General features: G+C 49.0%; 1 protein-coding gene across 3 annotated transcripts in view; it reads left to right on the top strand.

Annotated features, from left to right (window-relative positions):
- Positions 1–1,007: 1,007 nt before the first annotated feature.
- Positions 1,008–21,252, top strand: part of wdr89 (WD repeat domain 89) — a 32,167-nt gene continuing 11,922 nt past the window's right edge. The window contains exons 1-2 of one of the 3 annotated variants that reach the window (XM_072492169.1): positions 1,008–1,083; positions 19,385–19,514. The gene's annotated coding sequence lies outside the window, so the exon portion shown is untranslated. Of the gene's footprint in view, positions 1,084–1,182; positions 1,319–19,384; positions 19,515–21,252 lie in introns of those variants that run through there. The other 2 variants (XM_072492206.1, XM_072492188.1) reach the window with 2 other exon arrangements.

The following is a 21,252-nucleotide window of genomic DNA, read 5'->3' as shown; positions in this document are numbered from 1 at the left end:
TGCCTCGCCAGCGCTCTGTGTGCCCTGTCCACCTCCAATGGACGAGGAAAGACATAATTCCCCAACACTTCTGGAACATGTCTGCCACATACACGGCAGCAGCCACTCCCTCAGCCCCCTCCGGGAGACCAATGATTTTTAAATTCTGCCGACGGGACCTATTTTCCAGATCCTCCACCTTCTCCAGAAGTCTTTTTTGTTGGTCCTTCAGCCTCCCCATCTCCACCACCGTTTGGTGATCCTCCTGCTCCTCCAACGCCTGGACCGTCCGATCATGGGCAGCCAGCCTGTGCTCCAGGTGCTCGATTGACTTCTGGATCGGGTCTAAACTGTCCCGTTTCAGCGCGGTGAAGCCCTCTTGGATGACCTTCAACAGATGCTCCGTTGTTGGCTGGGCTGTCTGCACCGGGGTCCGGACATCGGCCATATTGTCTTCAGCAGCAGTCTCCACACTGCCCTTGCTTGCCCACTTCTTCAACTGTTTACGATTCTTTATGCTTCTTAGTTCCATACACTATGTATGAAATCAGTGCCTAAGTGCCTATGCCTTCAGATCCAGCGCTCAAAAGCCCCAAAAAGTCGGGGAAAAAGTTCCAAAGGTCCGACTGGAGCGAGAGCCACCAAATGTGCTACTTACTCCCTCATAGTCACCTCCGGAAGTCGTTATGAGGATTTCTGCCTTGATACCACTCTTTTCAAGCAGGGAACTCTAGACCTCCATGATCCGCTGTGTGTAAAAACAATTCCTCAACACCAGTCTAATCTTTCTATCAATTACTTTAATTCTGTAATGGCCCTTGATCATTGATCTCTCTGCCGAGGATAAAGAACCTTCATACAAATTAATAATAATAATCTTTATTATTGTCAAAAGTAGGCTTACATTAACATTGCAATGAAGTTACTGTGAAAATCTAGTCGCCTCTCTCCGGCGCCTGTTCGGGTACACGCAGGGAGAATTCAGAATGTCCAATTCGCCTAACAAGCACGTCTTTTGAAACTTGTAGGAGAAAACCAGAGCAGTGAGTGTCGAACTTGAGGAGGACCGTCTTGAACTTTGTTTTATCTTCTTCATCCGCAAAGGTGAGAGAAATGAAAATGTGGCTGGCATGGTCCCCAGCCGTGGATAGGAGGAGAGCAATCTTCCTGGTATCCGAGGTGTCCTCCCTGCCTGTGGCCTCAAGGAAGAGCTGGAAGCGCTGATTGAATATCTTCCAGTTGGCCCCTAGGTTACCGGTGATGCGGAGCGGCGGCGGCGGGCAGATGTTATCCATGTTGCAGGATGACGGAATGCTGGCGGAAGGCAGATCACTTGCAGGTAGGTCTATGCAGGGGCAGCACGGTAGCATTGTGGATAGCACAATTGCTTCACAGCTCCAGGGTCCCAGGTTCGATTCCGGCTTGGGTCACTATCTGTGCGGAGTCTGCACATCCTCCCCGTGTGTGCGTGGGTTTCCTCCGGGTGCTCCGGTTTCCTCCCACAGTCCAAAGATGTGCGGGTTAGGTGGATTGGTCATGATAAATTGCCCTTAGTGTCCAAAATTGCCCTTAGTGTTGGGTGGGGGTACTGGGTTATGGGGATAGGGTGGAGGTGCTGAACTTGGGTAGGGTGCTCTTTCCAAGAGCCGGTGCAGACTCGATGGGCCGAATGGCCTCCTTCTGCACTGTAAATTCTATGATAATCACCCGGAGGAAACCCACGCAGACACTGGGAGAATGTGCAGACTCCACACAGACAGTGATCCAAGCCGGGAATCGAATCCGGGTCCCTGGCGCTGTGAAGCAACAGTGCTCACCACTGTGCTACCATGCCGCCCACTGTGCTATCTTGCAGAGAGAAGTCGACCACTTGGTCCTTCTAGCCTGCTCCGCCATTCAATAAAACCATAGCTGATTGTAACCCCTATTCCACACGTCCATCGTCTTTCACATCCTTGCTTAACATGAATCTTTGTTAAACATACTCAGAGACTCTGATTCCATTGCCTTTTGAGGAAGAGAGCTCCAAAGACTCACAATCCTAAGAGAAAAAATATATACTTGTCTCTTGCTTAAATGAGAGACCCCTTATTGTTAAACAATAACCCTTAGTTCTTGGTTGTCCCACAAGGGGAAACATTCTCTCCACATCCACAATATCCAAAACCCTCAGGATCTTGTGTTTCAGCCAGGTTGCATCTTACTCTTCTAAACTCCAGCAGCTCCAGCCCTACCCTTTCCTCATTTCGACAACCTTTCCATTCCAGTATTAGTCTAGTAAATCTTCTCTGATCTGAACCTTCTATCTCAAACTCATAATTTTATACACCTCAATTAAATATCCCTCAGCCTTCTCTTTTTCAGCAGCCTCCTGCCTAGGATGTAAAAGATGCCAAGGAACTATTGGGGAAACTATCCCGATAACATACAAAAATGAATATCTGGTCATTATCACATTGCTGTTTGTGGGAGTTTTGTGTGTGTAAATAGGCAAATTGGCACAACAATGGCTACACTTCAATTAATTACTTAATTGGTTGTAAAGCACTTTGTGATGTCTGGTGGTCATGAAAAAGCATTAGACAAATGCAAATCTTTATTTCTTTTTTGTTTTAACCTAGCGAACATATTCTTATATTCTGTGCCTCACCTATAAAGGAAATTATCCCATATGCCTTTTTTTTTTAGCCACCTTGTGTATCTGTCCTACCACCTTCAGGAATTTGAGCATGTGCACTCCTGTTACTTTACGCTTCTCAGTAATTAACATTTACTGAGTATTCCCTTGCGTTGTTTGCCCTTCCCACATGCATTACCTCACACTTCTGCTTGAATTCAATTTGTTACTGATCCACCTGACCAGGTCTTGATATTTTTCTGCAGGCTACAGCTTTCTCCCACACTATCAACCACATAGCCAATTTTGTATCATCTGCAAACTTCTTAATCATGCCTCCTATATTTAAATAACTTTTGTAAACCGCAAAAAGCAAGGGACCAAGTGCTGAACTCTACTGGAAACAGCCTACCAGTCACAACAAATATCCATTTGCTACCTGCCACTGAGTCAGTTTTGGATCCACTTCCCATGCATTCGTTTCCGGAGACCGCAGCGCTGTCGGGGGTGTTTGGCTTGCCTGCAAAAATAGTAGCGGGGTCCCCCGGGGTTGCCGGACCGTCTTGCAAGCTTGTGGGGGGATGTGGGATGCCTCGGAGTCGGCTGCAGGGGGGGTTCCATGCTGCCCAGGGGGCTGCTGCGCAGTCAGGGGCGTAGGTGCGGGTGTTTCGGGAGGCCACATCCAGGAAGCCGGCAAGGCCCCTGCCTCCTTGAGGCTTAGAGTCTCTTCCTCCAGCAAACGTTGGCAGATTTGAGAGGACAGCATACCCACAACAAAAGCATCCCGAATCAACAGTTCAGTGTGGTCGTCTGCTGAAACTTGCGGGCAGCTGCAGTTTCTCCCCAACACCAGGAGCACACGGTAGAATTCTTCCAGTGTCTCACCAGGAATTTGTCGCCTCGTCGCTAGTAGATGCCGGGCGTAGACCTGATGTACAGGGTGAATGTAGTTTCAGCAACTCCATCGTGGCATCAAAGTCATCCGTGTCCTCGATGAGGATGTAGACTTCTGGGCTCACCCTAGAGTGCAGAATCTTCAGTTTCTGTTCTCCTGTGGGTGTGTTTTCTGCCGTTCCAAGGTAGCCGTTGAAGCATGCCAGCCAGTGCTTGAAAGTTGCCGCCGAGTTTACTGCGTGGCGGCTGAGTTGCAGACACTCCGGCTTGATTCGGAGCTCCATTCTTTAAATCTAGCTTATTAACTTGATGCACGATCAATGACTGCTAAAGCGAGTTGTAGTCCAACTGAAGGCTTTAATAAGCTAGATGTTTCCCCCAGCAGCTCAGGTACAGAAAGAAAGCTGCTGGGGCGGCACAGGCTCTTATACCCTGCCTTGCAGGGCAGAGCTACCATACAGCTTGACCAATGGGAAACATACATTATCTACCATACTAGGTACCGTAATACTTCTGCACAGACTACCACAGGGTACAAGTTGAACTTGGACAAGTGTGAATGCTTCCCGGCCAACCCCACTGGGAGGTGAGCCCAAATGGGGGCGTTACCTTTTTGTCTTGCTAAGACTAGCTTTCGTTCTCTGGGGATCCTGGTGGCCCACAACTGGACCTCGCTTCATAAATTATGTTACTCTAATCTGGTGGATAGTATCAAAACACATTTGCAGAGGTGGGATAACCTTCCCCTATCCTTGGCAGGTAAGATTCAGACTATTAAAATGAACGTTCTCCCGAGTTATTTATTTCTCTTTCTGTGTCTCCCCATCTTCTCCCCAAGTCCTATTTTGTTAAAGTCACTAAATTGAAGTCCTCCTTTATTTGGGCGGCCAAAATCTGTGCGGTTTTACTCCAAAGAGAGAGACAGTTGGGGGGGGCCTGGCCCTACCCAATTTATTATTTTGCTAATGTGCAGCCAATATTCGGAAGATACTGTTGTGCTTTAGTGATCCTGTTTCCCTATGGGGACAAATGGAAGCGAGCTCCTGCAATACTTCTCGCCTTTGCCTCATTAGTAGCCCTGAAGCCAATTCTGCTCGGGTGGAGTAATCCAACTTTGCCTAATGCCTCGGCCTGGTTGGGTGACCTCATGGAGTTTCTACATTTGGAGAAGGTCAAATACGCCATCAGGGCATTGGTGGATTGGTTCCAGCTAAGGTGGAAACTATTCATTTCCTTTTCTAAAGAGTTAATCACTGTCAGAGGTTTAGTGTGTTTTGTTTTTTTGTTTCTCTCTTCTATAGTGTATTTATGTTTGATTGTTTAGGGTGGTTTTTATGGACAATTTTTAATAAATAAATGTATATATATTTAAAAGATTTTATCAAAAGAAAACATTTATTATGCATGAAATGATTAACTATTATACAATGCTCCTTCATTCCAGCTATATCTTTACAGGTATATACAGATTTATTTACTTATTTTTTAAATTTAGAGTACCCAATTATTTTTTTTTCCAATTAAGGGGCAATTTAGCGTGGCCAATCCACCTAACCTGCACATCTTTAGGTTGTGGGGGTGAAACCCACGCAGGCACAAGGAGAATGTGCAAACTCCACACGCATAGTGACCAGGGCCGGGATTTGAACCCACGTCCTCAGCGCTGTAGTCCCAGTGCTAACCACTGCACCAAGTGCCGCCTCTTGTACAGATTTATAAGGATTACAGAAGTTACAAAATCTTGTACTCTAATGTTCTCAGTAAGTAAATAGTTCATGTAAACTGATAGACAAACTGTGGTCAGCCACATCACACTCTGAAACCAAGTGATAGATGCTACCCAAAACAACTTCTGTGGATTTCTTAACAAATTTCTCCAGATTCTTGTCACCCTGTGAGGCAACTGGTCTCATTGGAACTCTGACTTTCACACGGGTGTTTCCCAACTGCACTGTCGAAGATTCACACCTTAGAATCTTCTCCCAATGATGCTTTCTCTCGGATATTTTCACCGAGGATCCACATCCAGGATTTCAACTTCTCCTTCTAGTATTCCTTAACCCTGGAACACCTCATGCATTCAAGCTTTCACACAGTCTTTCAGTTACCCAGTCACACCAACAGAACACCACTGCTTCACAGGCTGCATTAAGGTGTTACCAACTTTAAGATTAGTTCAGGTGTTTAGCTTCTCGCTAGCTGACATTTTGGATTCTAGTAGACCTTACTCTTTCCATAGTTATCCTCTTTGTGTATTTCTAAATACATCTTCGGGTTTTACTTGACCGAGGCCCTGTCTCCCCACTGAGGAGGATATAAAGGATCCCATGGTACTGTCGAAGAAGAGTGGGGGATACTCCCTCCCAGTGCCCTGACCAACAATTATCCACCAACCAACATCTAAAATGGATGTTTTGACAATTCATTTCATTGCTGTTTGTGGGATTTTGATATGAGCGCCAATATTACAACAATTATCACACTTTCAGAAGCATTTGTTTGTAAAGCATTCTGGCACACCCTGAGATTGTGTGAAAACACTTTTAAAGGAAGGAGAAGCAATAGCTCCCTCACATGGTGACAGGTGCAATGTTACATTCAGCATATTATCATCTGGTTTCGACCAAGTAATAGATATGATTCTGGAAGTCAGCAAGTTAAGTACTGCACTTTTGCACCAAAGTCACACAGGATTTTATTTCAACCCTAAATTGTCAAGGTGCATAATAAGGTGATCACCATTTCCAGTTGTAGATTGTCTACCAATATTCATTACAAACCCACTGATTCCACAGCTAATTGAAATACACCTGTTGACACCCTGGGTGGGATTCTCTCACCCCAGGGCTCTCATTTGTTCCAGTGATGCTATCTTCTACAATGGCAATTCCGACATGTCTTCCTTTTTCCTGAGCAGAGGTTTCACCCCAGCGCACCCCTCGTCAGCACTCCATAGGGACCACTCCGTCCGTAATACCCAGGTCCACTCCTCCATCGTCACCAACACCTCATCCCATTCCCATGGCACCTTCCCATGCAATCGCAGGAGGTGTAACACCTGCCCCTTTGCCACCTCTCTCCTCAGTGGTCAAGGCCCCAAACACTCCTTTCAGGTGAAGCTGCAATTCATTTGTTGCACTTTCTATTTGCTCTTCTGTATTCGCTGCTCGCAATGCAGCCTCCCCTATATTGAGGACTAAACAGAAACTGGCTGATCACGTTGCAGAACACCTTTGCTCATCCACCAGCATGACCCTGACCTTCTTGCCACTTGCCATTTTGGCCTCAATGGCAAGAAAAGACACTGCGCGTCTTTTTTTAGGTTGTGGGGGCAAAACCCACGCAAACAGAGGGAGAATATGCAAACTCCACACGGACAGTGACCCAGAGCCGGGATCGAATCTGGGACTTCGGGGCCATGAGGCAGCAGTGCTAACCACTGCACCACCATGCTGCCCTTGCCATCCAGTTATAACACAACTGGGATTGTAACACTTAGTCTTTAACATTATCTTCACCATTGATGTGGATAGAAAACTAGTTGGCAGACAGGAAACAGGGGCGAAATTCTCCCCCAATGGCGGGATGTCCGCCGACTGGCGCCAATCAGACGGGCATCGCGCCGGCCAAAAGGTGCGGAAGGCTCCGCATCTTTGGCGGCCTTGCCCCAACATTGAGGGGCTAGGCCGACGCAGGAGGGATTTCCGCCCCGCCAGCTGGCGGAAATGGCATTTGTTTCCCCGCCAGCTGGCGCGGAAATGCGGCGCATGCGCGGGAGCGTCAGCGGCCACTGTCAGTTTCCCAGCGCATGCGCGGGAGCGTCAGCGGCCGCTGTCAGTTTCCCGCGCATGCGCAGTGGGGAGAGTCTCTTCCGCCTCTGCCATGGTGGAGGCCGTAGCGGAGGCGGAAGGGAAAGAGTGCCCCCACGGCACAGGCCCGCCCGCGGATCGGTGGGCCCCGATCGCGGGCCAGGCCACCGTGGGGGCACCCCCGGGGTCAGATCGCCCCGTGCACCCCCCCCAGGACCCCGGAGCCCGCCCACGCCGCCTGGTGGTGAGGGAAGCTAATGGCATGCTGGCCTTCATAGTGAGAGGATTTGAGTATAGGAGTAGGGGTGTCTTGCTGCAATTATACAGGGCCTTGGTGAGGCCACATCTTGAGTATTGTGTGCAGTTTTGATCTGCTCATTTGAGGAAGGACATTCTTGCCGTTGAGGGCGTCCAGAGAAGGTTCACCAGACTAATTCCCTGGATGGCAGGACTGATATATGAAGAAAGACTGGATTGACTGGGCTTGTACTCACTGGAATTTAGCAGAATGAGAGGAGATCTCATAGAAACATATAAAGTCCTAATGGGACTGGACAGGTTAGGTGCGGGAAGAATGTTCCCGATTTTGGGGACGCCCAGAACTAGGGGTCACAGCCTAAGATTAAGGGGCAAGCCTATCCGGACTAATGAGGAAGAACTTTCTCATTCTCTACCACAGAAAGCTGTTGGGACCAGTTAATTGGCTATATTCAAGAGGGAGCTGGACGTGGCCCTTGCGGCTAAAGGAATCAAGGATTATGGAGAGAAAGCGGGAGTGGGATACTGAATTTGCATGATCAGCCATGATCATATTGAATGGTGGTGCAGGCCTGAAGGGCCGAATGGCCTACTCCTGCACCGATTTTCTATGGTTCTACTCCGTTTGTGGTGTGTCTGTGGCATCTTTGGCAAATCTCCCCTCATCTCCCACCTTTCCCTGACCTTCTATTTTGCTTCACCTGCTCCAAACCCTCTCTTCAACAATAAAAGTCCCACCATATTTCTACCTCGGAAAATGAGCCATGCAGATTCGAAAGATTAACTTTTTTTCTCTCCCCACAAGTGCTGCTGGACTGTTGGGTTTTACAGCATTTTCTGTTTATACTTATGTCTACTTTGTTAATTTAAATTTTATTCCTCTAAACTCTAGAGAGTATAGGCCTGAACTGTTCAATCTCTCTTCATAAGACAAATCCATCATCTCTGGAATCAATCTAACGAACCTCCTCGGAACTATGGAGTACTGTGTACAGTATTGGTCGTCTCATTTTAGGAAGAATGTAAATGTGTGGAAGCAGTTCAGAGAAACTAGACTATTACCAGGAATGGGTGGGTGATAGGCTAGACTTTTATCCACTGGAGTTTATGAAGAGGCAACTTGATTTAGACATACAAATCCCTGAGGGATTTTGACAGCATGTGGAGAAAATGTTTCCTCTTGTGGGAGAATCTAGAACCAGGAGTCACTGTTTAAACATGAGGGTCGTACAGATAAGACAGAGACAGAAGTTTTTTCTTTCAAAGGGTAGTGAGTCTTTGGAACATTCTGCCTCAAAGGATGGTGAAAGCAGCATCTTTGAGTATTTTTAAGGCAGAGGATGATAGATTCTTGATAAACAAGGGCTGAAAGATTATCAGAGTAGGTGGGAGGTTCCAATCAGATTAGCCATGAATCTTATTGAATGGTGGAGCGGGCTTGAGTGGCCTACCCCTACTCCTAATTCTATGTTCCTATGTTTGCACAAATTGTCCACTACACAAAATCAAATCCCGACATCATCTGATAAAGCTCAATTATACATCCCTCTGTCTAGATTTCTCTAAAATGTAGACACCCAGCATTATAAGCCATTTGGATAATAACGGTGCTCCAAACTGGAAAAGAATCTGCACCCCTTCCAAAGCCAAGGTCATGAGTAAGGTTTCAAAGTTGCAGCAGTGTACCGGCAGGCAGGAAGGTGGTTTAAAGTGTGTCTTCTTCAATGCCAGGAGCATCCGGAATAAAGTGGGTGAACTTGCGGCATAGGTTGGTACCTGGGACTTCGATGTTGTGGCCATTTCGGAGACATGGATAGAGCAGGGACAGGAATGGTTGTTGCAGGTGCCGGGGTTTAGATATTTCAGTAAGCTCAGGGAAGGTGGTAAAAGAGGGGGAGAGGTGGCATTGTTAGTCAAGGACAGTATTACGATGGCAGAAAGGACGTTTGATGAGGACTCGTTGATCGAGGTAGTATGGGCTGAGGTTCGAAACAGGAATGGAGAGGTCGCCCGGTTAGGGGTTTTCTATCAGCCTCCGGAAAGTTCCAGAGATGTAGAGGAAAGGATTGCAAAGATGATTCTGGATAGGAGTGATAGCAACAGGGTAGTTGTTATGGGGGACTTTAACTTTCCAAATATTGACTGGAAATGCTATAGTTTGAGTACTTTAGATGGGTCCGTTTTTGTCCAATGTGTGCAGGAGGGTTTCCTGACACAGTATGTAGATAGGCCAACGAAAGGTGACGCCATATTGGATTTGGTACTGGATAATGAACCAGGACAGGTGTTAGATTTGGAGGTAGGTGAGCACTTTGGTGATAGTGACCACAATTCGATTACGTTTACTTTAGTGATGGGAAGGGATAGGTATATGCCGCAGGGCAAGAGTTATATCTGGGGGAAAGGCAATTATGATGCAATGAGGCAAGACTTAGGATGCATCAGATGGAGAGGAAAACTGCAGGGGATGGGCACAATGGAAATGTGGAGCTTGTTCAAGGAACAGCTACTGCGTGTCCTTGATAAGTATGTACCTGTCAGGCAGGGAGGAAGTGGTCGAGCAAGAGAACCGTGGTTTACTAAGGCAGTCGAAACACTTGTCAAGAGGAAGAAGGAGGCTTATGTAAAGATGAGACATGAAGGTTCAGTAAGGGCGCTCGAGAGTTACAAGTTAGCTAGGAAGGACCTAAAGAGAGAGCTAAGAAGAGCCAGGAGGGGACATGAGAAGTCTGTGGCAGGTAGGATCAAGGATAACCCTAAAGCTTTCTATAGATATGTCAGGAATAAAAGAATGACGAGGGTAAGAGTAGGGTCAGTCAGGGGCAGTAGTGGGAATTTGTGCTTGGAGTCCGAGGAGATAGGAGAGGTGCTAAATGAATATTTTTCGTCAGTATTCACACAGGAAAAAGACAATGTTGTTGAGGAGAATACTGAGATTCAGGCTACTAGACTAGAAAGGCTTGAGGTTCATAAGGAAGAGGTGTTAACAATTCTGGAAAGGATGAAAATAGATAAGTCCCCTGGGCCGGATGGGATTTATCCTAGGATTCTCTGGAAAGCTAGGGAGGAGATTGCTGAGCCTATGGCTTTGATCTTTAAGTCACCTTTGTCAACAGGAATAGTGCCAGAAGACTTCCGGGTGCGGCGATGACCAGCTGAGTCGCACGTTTCGGCAGCTCCCGGTGGAACGGACTTTTGGGCTCTTAATAAGAGCCCCAACGGCAATTTTAACGGCTGAAAGTACTGTGCGGTGAACCAGAAGGGAATCCCCCCTGGATACAGATGAAAAAAGGAGAGGAAGGTGGCCGGATTGCGGTGGATCCTTTAGAGCAGCGGCAAGGAAGCAAGCAAAAACCAAGATGGCGTCGGAAGGTGGCAGTTTAATATGGGCCCTGAACAACATGGGTTTTTGAAACGCTGCGTGGAAGAACTCAAAAAGGAATTGAAGAAGGAGCTGTTGGCCCCGATATTACAGGCGATCGAAGGGCTAAAGGAGGAGGAAAAGACCCAGGAGCGGGAGCTTCGGGTCGTGAAGGCAAAGGCTGCCGAGAATGAGGACGACATACAGGGCCTGGTGGTGAAGACGGAGATGCACGAGGCACACCATAAACGATGTGTGGAAAGGCTGGAGGCGCTGGAGAACAACGCGAGGAGGAACAACCTAAGGATTCTTGGTCTTCCTGAAGGTGCGGAGGGAGCGGACGTCGGGGCATATGTGAGCACGATGCTGCACTCGTCAATGGGAGCGGAGGCCCTGGCGGGTCCGCTGGAGGTGGAGGGAGCATACCGAGTGATGGCGCGAGGACCGAGAGCAGGAGAAATTCCTAGAGCCATAGTGGTGAGATTCCTCCATTTTAAGGACAGAGAGATGGTCCTTAGATGGGCAAAGAAAACTCGGAGCAGTAAGTGGGAGAACGCGGTGATCCGAGTATACCAAGACTGGAGTGCGGAGGTGGCGAGAAGGAGGGCGAGCTTTAATCGGGCCAAGGCGGTGCTTCACAAAAAGAAGATAACATTTGGAATGCTGCAGCCGGCAAGACTGTGGGTCACATATCAAGCGAGGCACCACTACTTTGAGACGGCGGATGAGGCGTGGACTTTTATCGTGGAAGAAAAATTGGAATGAGCGGGTTATTAAAAAAAAGAACGTTTGAAACAAAGTGGTGGGGCGAGTATGGGGGGCGAAGAGGGGGGCAAAAAGGGGGGAAAGAGGAGTTTTATGTTATTAATCCTGCGATGTGGTAACTTTTCTCTCTTCCACAGGTGGTGGGGGGGAGGAAAGCAGGTGGAAGAGATGGGGCGTTGGCCATTGGGGGCGGGGCCAAGGGGGAAGCGCGGGCTTGGCTCCCGCGATATGATAATCATGGCGGGAATAGGGAAGCAGGAAGGAGGGGGCGTCGCACGGTGCGAGCCGAGGTCACGGGGGGAAGCCGAGGTCGGCCAGAGTTTGCTGACTTCTGGGAGCAACATGGGGGGTGTAACTACGCTAGTGGGGGATCTAGCGGGGGGGGGGGGGGGGGAATTATTGGGCTGCTGCTGCTGGGGAGAGGGGGGAGCTGGTATGGGGTGGGATGGGCGGGGGGGCACCGCCTGGGGGGGACACAGCTGCGTGGGAACCGGGTGAGGAGCTGGAAAAAGGGGATGGCAGACGTGGTAATGTTACAGGAAACGCACTTGAAACTGATAGACCAGGTGAGACTACGCAAAGGTTGGGTGGGCCAGGTGTTCCATTCGGGGCTAGATGCGAAAAACAGGGGGGTGGCTATATTAGTGGGGAAGCGGGTAATGTTTGAGGCAAAGACTATAGTGGCGGATAGCGGGGGCAGATACGTGATGGTGAGTGGCAAACTACAGGGGGAGACGGTGGTTTTGGTAAACGTATATGCCCCGAACTGGGATGATGCCAATTTTATGAGGCGTATGCTAGGACGCATCCCGGACCTAGAGGTGGGAAAGTTGGTAATGGGGGGAGATTTCAATATGGTGTTGGAACCAGGGCTGGACAGGTCGAGTTCCAGGACTGGAAGGAGGCCGGCAGCAGCCAAGGTGCTTAAAAATTTTATGGAGCAGATGGGAGGAGTAGACCCGTGGAGATTTAGCAGACCTAGGAGTAAGGAGTTTTCGTTTTTCTCCTATGTCCACAAAGTCTATTCGCGAATAGACTTTTTTGTTTTGGGAAGGGCGTTGATCCCGAAGGTGAGGGGAACGGAGTATACGGCTCTAGCCATTTCGGATCACGCTCCACATTGGGTGGACTTGGAGATAGGGGAGGAAACAGAAGGGCGCCCACCCTGAAGAATGGACATGGGACTAATGGCAGATGAGGGGGGGTGTCTAAGGGTGAGGGGGTGCATTGAAAAGTACTTGGAACTCAATGATAATGGGGAGGTCCAGGTGGGAGTGGTCTGGGAGGCGCTGAAGGCAGTGGTTAGAGGGGAGCTGATATCAATAAGGGCACATAAAGGAAAGCAGGAGAGTAGGGAACGGGAGCGGTTGCTGCAAGAACTTCTGAGGGTGGACAGGCAATATGCGGAGGCACCGGAGGAGGGACTGTACAGGGAAAGGCAAAGGCTACACGTAGAATTTGACTTGCTGACAACGGGTACTGCAGAGGCACAATGGAGGAAGGCACAGGGTGTACAGTACGAATATGGGGAGAAGGCGAGCAGGTTGCTGGCCCACCAATTGAGGAAGAGGGGAGCAGCGAGGGAAATAGGGGGAGTGAGGGATGAGGAAGGAGAGATGGAGCGGGGAGCGGAGAGAGTGAATGGAGTGTTCAAGACATTTTATAAAAAATTATACGAAGCTCAACCCCCGGGTGGGAGGGAGAGAATGATGGGCTTTATGGACCGGCTGGAATTTCCCAAGGTGAAGGAGCAGGAAAGGGTGGGACTGGGAGCACAGATTGAAAGAGAGGAAGTAGTGAAAGGAATTAGGAGCATGCAGGCGGGGAAGGCTCCGGGACCGGATGGATTCCCAGTTGAATTTTACAGGAAATATGTGGACTTGCTCGCCCCGCTACTGATGAGGACCTTTAATGAGGCAAAGGAAAGGGGACAGCTGCCCCCGACTATGTCTGAGGCAACGATATCGCTTCTCCTAAAGAAGGAAAAGGACCCACTGCAATGCGGGTCCTATAGACCTATTTCCCTCCTAAATGTAGACGCTAAGATTCTGGCCAAGGTAGTGGCAATGAGGATAGAGGATTGTGTCCCGAGGGTGGTCCATGAGGACCAAACCGGGTTTGTGAAGGGGAGACAGCTGAATACGAATATACGGAGGCTGCTAGGGGTAATGATGATGCCCCCACCAGAGGGGGAAGCGGAGATAGTGGTGGCGATGGATGCCGAGAAAGCATTTGATAGAGTGGAGTGGGATTATTTGTGGGAGGTGCTGAGGAGATTTGGTTTTGGAGATGAGTATGTTGGATGGGTGCAGCTGTTGTATAGGGCCCCAGTGGCGAGTGTGGTCATGAATGGACGGGGATCTGCATACTTTCGGCTCCATAGAGGGACAAGGCAGGGATGCCCTCTGTCCCCGTTACTGTTTGCACTGGCGATTGAGCCCCTGGCAATAGCATTGAGAGGTTCCAAGAAGTGGAGGGGAATACTTAGAGGAGGAGAAGAACACCGGGTATCTCTGTATGCGGATGATTTGTTGTTATATGTAGCGGACCCGGCGGAGGGGATGCCAGGGATAATGCGGACACTTCGGGAGTTTGGAGAATTCTCAGGATATAAACTGAACGTGGGGAAAAGTGAGTTGTTTGTGGTGCATCCAGGGGAGCAGAGCAGAGAAATAGAGGACTTTCCGCTGAGGAAGGTAACAAGGGACTTTCGTTACTTGGGGATCCAGATAGCTAAGAATTGGGGTACATTGCATAGGTTAAATTTAACGCGATTGGTGGAACAAATGGAGGAGGACTTCAAGAGATGGGACATGGTATCCCTGTCACTGGCAGGGAGGGTGCAGGCGGTTAAAATGGTAGTCCTCCCGAGATTCCTCTTTGTGTTTCAGTGCCTCCCGGTGGTGATCACGAAGGCTTTTTTCAAAAGGATCGAAAAGAGTATCATGAGTTTTGTGTGGGCCGGGAAGACCCCGAGAGTGAGGAAGGGATTCTTACAGCGTAGTAGGGATAGGGGGGGGGCTGGCACTACCGAGCCTAAGTGAGTACTACTGGGCCGCCAATATCTCAATGGTGAGTAAGTGGATGGGAGAAGAGGAGGGAGCGGCGTGGAAGAGATTGGAGAGGGCGTCCTGTAGGGGGACTAGCCTACAAGCTATGGTGACGGCCCCATTGCCGTTCTCACCGAAGAAATACACCACAAGCCCGGTGGTGGTGGCGACTTTGAAAATTTGGGGACAGTGGAGACGGCATAGGGGAAAGACGGGAGCCTTGGTGGGGTCCCCGATAAGAAATAACCACAGGTTTGCCCCGGGGAGAATGGATGGGGGATTTGGAATATGGCAAAGAGCAGGAGTAACGCAACTGCAAGATCTGTTTGTAGATGGGAAGTTCGCAAGTCTGGGAGCGCTGACCGAGAAATATGGGTTGCCCCAAGGGAATGCATTCCGATATATGCAACTGAGGGCTATTGCGAGGCAGCAGGTGAGGGAATTCCCGCAGCTCCCGACGCATGAGGTGCAGGGTAGAGTAATCTCAAAGACATGGGTGGGGACGGTAAGGTGTCAGATATATATAGGGAAATGAGGGACGAGGGGGAGATTATGGTAGATGAGCTGAAAGGGAAATGGGAAGAAGAGCTGGGGGAGGAGATTGAGGAGGGGCTGTGGGCGGATGCCCTAAGTAGGGTAAACTCATCGTCCTCGTGTGCCAGGCTAAGCCTGATTCAATTTAAGGTGTTACACAGGGCGCATATGACTGGAGCACCGCTCAGTAAATTTTTTGGGGTAGAGGATAGGTGTGCGAGATGCTCGAGAAGCCCAGCGAATCACACCCACATGTTCTGGTCATGTCCGGCACTACAGGGGTTCTGGGTGGGGGTGACAAAGGTGCTTTCGAATGTAGTGGGGGCCCAGGTCGAACCAAGCTGGGGGTTGGCTATATTTGGGGTTGCACAAGAGCCGGGAGTGCAGGAGGCAAGAGAGGCCGATGTTTTGGCCTTTGCGTCCCTAGTAGCCCGGCGCAGGATACTGTTGATGTGGAAGGAAGCCAAGCCCCCGGGGGTGGAGACCTGGATAAATGACATGGCAGGGTTTATAAAGCTGGAACGGATTAAGTTCGTCCTAAGGGGATCAGCTCAAGGGTTCACCAGGCGGTGGCAACCGTTCGTCGAATACCTCACAGAAAGATAGAGGGAATGGAAAAGAAGAAGGCAGCAGCAGCAGCCGGGGGGGGGGGGGGGGGGAGGAACCAGAAGGAGTCTCAGGGTTATTAATATATATGTATAATATGTATAGGTCGTTGCTATAAATAATTGTGTATTGGACTGTTAAATCATATTTTTGGAGAGTGTTTATCTGAGACAAGGCAGTTGCCATTTAGTTTTAGTTTTTGTTATATATTATTTATTCTTTGTTTACAAAACAGGTCATTGTTATTTATACTGTTATATTATTGTGTGAAGGATACACAATGTACTGTGATGGTTGACCAAAAATTTTCAATAAAATATTTTTTTTAAAAAAGGAATAGTGCCAGAAGACTGAAGGATAGCAAATGTTGTCCCCTTGTTCAAGAAGGGGAGTAGAGACAACCCCGGTAACTATAGACCAGTGAGCCTTATTTCTGTTGTGGGCAAAATCTTGGAAAGGTTTATAAGAGATAGGGTGTATAATCATCTGGAAAGGAATAATTTGATTAGACATAGTCAACACGGTTTCGTGAAGGGTAGGTCGTGCCTCACAAACCTTATTGAGTTCTTTGAGAAGGTGACCAAACAGGTGGATGAGGGTAAAGCAGCTGATGTGGTGTATATGGATTTCAGTAACGTGTTTTATTAAGGTTCCCCACGGTAGGCTACTGCAGAAAATACGGAAGCATGGGGTTCAGGGAGATTTAGCAGTTTGGATCAGAAATTGGCTAGCTGGAAGAAGACTAAGGGTGGTGGTTGATGGGAAATGTTCAGACTGGAATCCAGTTACTAGTGGTGTACCACAAGGATCTGTTTTGGGGCCACTGCCCCAAATGACCTGGAGGAGGGCGTAGAAGGATGGGTGAGTAAATTTGCAGATGACACTAAAGTCGGTGGAGTTGTGGACAGTGCGGAAGGATGTTACAAGTTACAGAGGGACATAGATAAGCTGCAGTGCTGGGCTAAGAGGTGGCAAACGGAGTTTAATGCAGAAAAGTGTGAGGTGATTCATTTTGGAAGGAATAACAGGAAGACAGAGTACTGGGCTAATGGTAAGATTCTTGGCAGTGTGGATGAGCAGAGAGATCTTGGTGTCCATGTACATAGATCCTTGAAAGTTGCCACTCAGGTTGAGAGGGTTGTTAAGAAGGCGTACGGTGTGTTAGCTTTTATTGGTAGAGGGATTGAGTTTCGGAGCCATGAGGTCATGTTGCAGCTGTACAAAACTCTGGTGCGGCTGCATTTGGAGTATTGCGTGCAATTCTGGTCGCCGCATTATAGGAAGGATGTGGAAGCATTGGAAAGGGTGCAGAGGAGATTTACCAGAACGTTGCCTGGTATGGAGGGAAGATCTTATGAGGGAAGGCTGAGGGACTTGAGGCTGTTTTCATTAGAGAGAAGAAGGTTAAGAGGTGACTTAATTGAGGCATACAAGATGATCAGAGGATTGGATAAGGTGGACAGTGAGAGCCTTTTTCGTCGGATGGTGATGTCTAGCACAAGGGGACATAGCTTTAAATTGAGGGGAGATAGATATAAGACAGATGTCAGAGGTAAGTTCTTTACTCAGAGAGTAGTAAGGGTGTGGAATGCCCTGCCTGAAACAGTAGTGGACTCGCCAACACTAAGGGTATGGATAGACATATGGACGATAAGGGAATAGTGTAGATGGGCTTTAGAGTGGTTTCACAGGTCGGCTCAACATCGAGGGCCAAAGGGCCTGTACTGCGCTGTAATGTTCTATGTTCTAAAGCCTCCAATATCACCCATCTGAATTGAGGTTCATGGTATTCCAACTGAGTAAACCAAGATCTCTTTCTACTGATTACCATGTGCGTGTGGATCTCGGGTCAAGACAGGATTAGGTTCAGCTGTGAGGCTCCAGTGATGAGATGGTTTGCTGGGTTCTCGAGAGGAAATCCCATCATTTCTGTATCTTCCAGTTTTTGGAGAATGAATTTAGCAATTTGTCCCTGAGACCAAGATAAGTTCATTGGTCAGGCACCTGAGTAATGGTTTAGTAAAGCAGAATTTCAAAAGGTAATGACTTGCGTTATAACTTGGACTGAAACTCCATAGGTGTAGAGTAATGGTATCCCAAGAACCACTAACTATTTACAACACAGACCAGTCTACTCAGGCCGACAGGTCCGTGACAGTGTCTCTGCTCCACACAAGCCACTTCACCCTTCTTCATCTCAGGACATCAGCTTTACGGGCAGCACGGTAGCACAAGTGGATAGCACCAGGGCTTCACAGCGCTAGGGTCCCAGGTTCAATTCCTCGCTGGGTCACTGTCTGTGCAGAGTCTGCACGTTCTCCCTGTGTCTGCGTGGGTTTCCTCCAGGTCCAAAGATGTGCAGGTTCGGTGGATTGGCCATGATAAATTGCCCTTAATGACCAAAAAGGTTAGGAGGGGTTATTGGGTGACTGGGATAGGGTGGAAGTGAAGGCTTAAGTGGGTCGGTGCAGATTCGATGGGCCGAATGGCCTCCTTCTGCACTGTATGTTCTATCCTACTTCTTACTTCCTCTTAAATGCACCAATGCTCATGTTCCCCTCAACTACGGTGATACGTTTAACTTTCTAACCACTCTCTGGGCGGGTGGCACGGTGGCGCAGTGGTTAGCACTGCTGCCTACGGCATCGAGGACCTGGGTTCGATCCCGGCCCTGGGTCGCTGTCTGTGTGGAGTTTGCACGTTCTTCCCGTGTCTGCGTGGGTTTCACTCCCACGACCCAAAGAAGTGCAGGTTAGTGCATTGACCATGCGAAATTGCCCCTTAATTGGAAAAAAATAATTGGGTACTCTAAATTTAAAAAAAACACATTCTCTGGGCAAAGAAGCTTCTTCCACGTCCCTATGTGATTTATTAGTGATTATCCTATTATTAAATAATAATCGCTTATTGTCACAAGTAGGCCTCAATGAAGTTACTGTGAAAAGCCCCTAGTCGCCACATTCCAGCGCCTGTTCGGGGAGGCTGTACGGGAATTGATCTGTGCTGCTGGTCTTGTTCTGCATTACAAGCCAGTTGTTTAGCCCACCGTGCTAATCCCTGGCTCTGGTCTCACCTGTATCACAGTCTGCTCTGTATCAGGCCTGATAACATTTAAACCTGAGCTGAATAGATTTTAGCTGTGTGCTCCCACCCACCTGCCATGTGCTCCAACTTCCAGCTGACACATGACTTCTTAACCACCATATTGAAACCCATTACGACCAGACTATTTAAACCCCTTGATTAGCAAACTGGTCATTTGGCCATGAGGGTGATCACAACAAAGTCTGTTCTTTCCCAGCATTCATACATGCAGGCTTTATCAATTGGGATTTCAGAAGTGGAACAGTTGGACGACTTTCCAACTCTGTTTTAATGATTTAAACTACAAGTACAACATGTTGTCGAGGTCTGTGGTACATCTGAAATTGCATCATTTGTATCTTGGAATTTAATTAACTGAGATGTACAGTGGAATTCATTGATTAACTCTCCTTTCTTCATTGCTCAGATCTTTGGCTTCACCTTCACTTCCAGTTCCCTGATATTGAGGGCCCGATGATAAGTGGAGTCAGGAAGAGAAAGGGATGGGATGGGGCCAGCAGGCAGTGCTGACCATCCTGCTGAATTTAGATGAGGCAGTGAGTACTCACAGTCCCTTAATATATCATCCAGTGAGTTTCTGTGGTCCCTTTAATTCCCTGTCATTGCCCACATCCCCTTTAATACCCGGTCAGTGCGCATGGTCCACTTAATACCCAGTCAGTGTCCTCGGTTCCTTGATTACCCGGTCAATGTTCAGAGTCCCTTTAATACCTGTGTAGCGCACAATGACTTACGCGAGACGAGAAGCGATGAAGTCTATCTAGGCTTTATTAAGCAAGACTTGTTCCCCAGCAGCTCAGTAACAGAATGAGGCTGCTGGGAGAACTTGAGCTCTTATACTCCGCCTTCAGGGCGGAGCCAGAAGTCGGCAGATCCAACCGGGACCCGGGACCTGTCAGCCAATAGCCTCTCGGCTTCACAGGTACCATATTACCCCTAATACATACCACCACATTCACCCCTTGTTAAAAAGGAACCCGGCGGGGTGGTGGTTCGCATGGTGGTAGGGGTTTACAAGGCTGGCCCTGGAACAAATTTCGAACTGTGGCTATACATATTTAGCCCAACATTTAGCTATGTACAAGTTTGTCGGAACTATTTACAATAAGGGAAAAAAAATTATTTGACAACAAAATTCTTGCTTTCTTGGTGTCACGAGGATTCCACGAGTCGAGCGGGCGGTCTAGTCTTCCTTGTCGATTGCCTCAGCCCCGGTGGTGGTGCAGGTGCTGGCTCGGGCGCTGTCGTCTCCGGGAGAGTTGCGCTCAAATTGGATAGACATATAGACGATAAGGGAATAGTGTAGATGGGCTTTAGAGTGGTTTCACAGGTCGGCGCAACATCGAGGGCCGAAGGGCCTGTACTGTGCTGTAATGTTCTATGTTCTATGTTTGTTCCTGTTTTACTCCTGGGCGGGCACGGGAGGAGGACCGATCCCCCCGGGAAGGGGGCGGTCGTGGGGTGCGCCGGTGGCAGGGAGGGGGTGATAGGTGTTGGGGGTGTGTGTGTGTTGCCGGCGGGCGCCAGATCCCGCAGGGAGACCGTGTCTTGTCGGCCGTCGGGGTACGCCACATAGGCATACTGCGGGTTCGCGTGGAGAAGGTGGACCCTCTCTACCAACGGGTCTGATTTGTGCGCCCGCACATGTTTCCGGAGCAAGATGGGTCCTGGGGCTGCCAGCCAGGTCGGCAGCGACGTTCCGGAGGAGGACTTCCTAGGGAGACAAGGAGGCGCTCGTGAGGCGTTTGGTTAGTGGTGGTACACAGCAGTGACCGGATGGAGTGGAGAGCATCCGGGAGGACTTCCTGCCACCGGGAAACTGGGAGATCTCTGGACTGTAGGGCCAGTAGGACGGTCTTCCAGACCGTGCCGTTCTCCCTCTCTACCTGCCCGTTCCCCCGGGGGCTGTAGCTGGTCATCCTGCTCGAGTCAATGCCCTTGCTGAGCAGGAACTGACGCAGCTCGTCACTCATGAAGGAGGACCCCCTGTCGCTATGGATGTATGCGGGGAAGCCGAACAGTGTCAAGGTGGTGCCCAGGGATTAATGACCGTGGCCGCTGTCATGTCGGGGCAGGGAATGGCGAAGGGGAAACGAGAGTACTCGTCCACCACGTTTAGGAAGTATGCGTTGCGGTCGGTGGAAGTGAGGGGCCCTTTGAAATCCAAACTGAGGCGTTCAAAGGGACGGGAAGCCTTTATCAGGTGCGTTCTATCCGGCCTGAAAAAGTGCGGTTTGCACTCTGCGCAGATGTGGCAGTTCCTGGTGACTGTAC

Source organism: Scyliorhinus torazame, chromosome 2, assembly GCF_047496885.1.
Source record: "Scyliorhinus torazame isolate Kashiwa2021f chromosome 2, sScyTor2.1, whole genome shotgun sequence".
In the NCBI taxonomy this organism is placed as follows: Eukaryota; Metazoa; Chordata; class Chondrichthyes; order Carcharhiniformes; family Scyliorhinidae; genus Scyliorhinus; species Scyliorhinus torazame.
The sequence above is the reverse complement of the archived record's forward strand: the minus strand, read 5'-3'. Positions and strand labels throughout refer to the sequence as shown.